Genomic DNA, 362 nt, shown 5'->3' on the forward strand with positions numbered 1-362 from the left:
AGGGGAGATTTTGAAACTTGTGAAATCCACATTGATACCATTGGGCTGCAGGGTTCCCAAGCGGAATATGAGTTGCTGTTCCTGCAACCTTCGGGTGGCATCGTTGTGGCACTGCAGGAGGCCCAGGATGGACATGTCGTCTGAGGAATGGGAGAGGGAGTTGAAATGGTTCGCGACTGGGAGGTGCAGTTGTTTGTTGCGAACTGAGCGTAGGTGTTCTGCAAAGCGGTCCCCGAGTCTCCGCTTGGTTTCCCCGATGTAGAGGAAGCCACACCGGGTACAGCGGATGCAGTATACCACATTGGCAGATGTGCAGGTGAACATCTGCTTGATGTGGAAAGTCTTCTTGGGGCCTGGGATGG

The sequence above is a fragment of the Rhincodon typus genome, chromosome 11 (assembly GCF_021869965.1).
Source record: "Rhincodon typus isolate 14 chromosome 11, sRhiTyp1.1, whole genome shotgun sequence".
NCBI lineage: Eukaryota > Metazoa > Chordata > Chondrichthyes > Orectolobiformes > Rhincodontidae > Rhincodon > Rhincodon typus.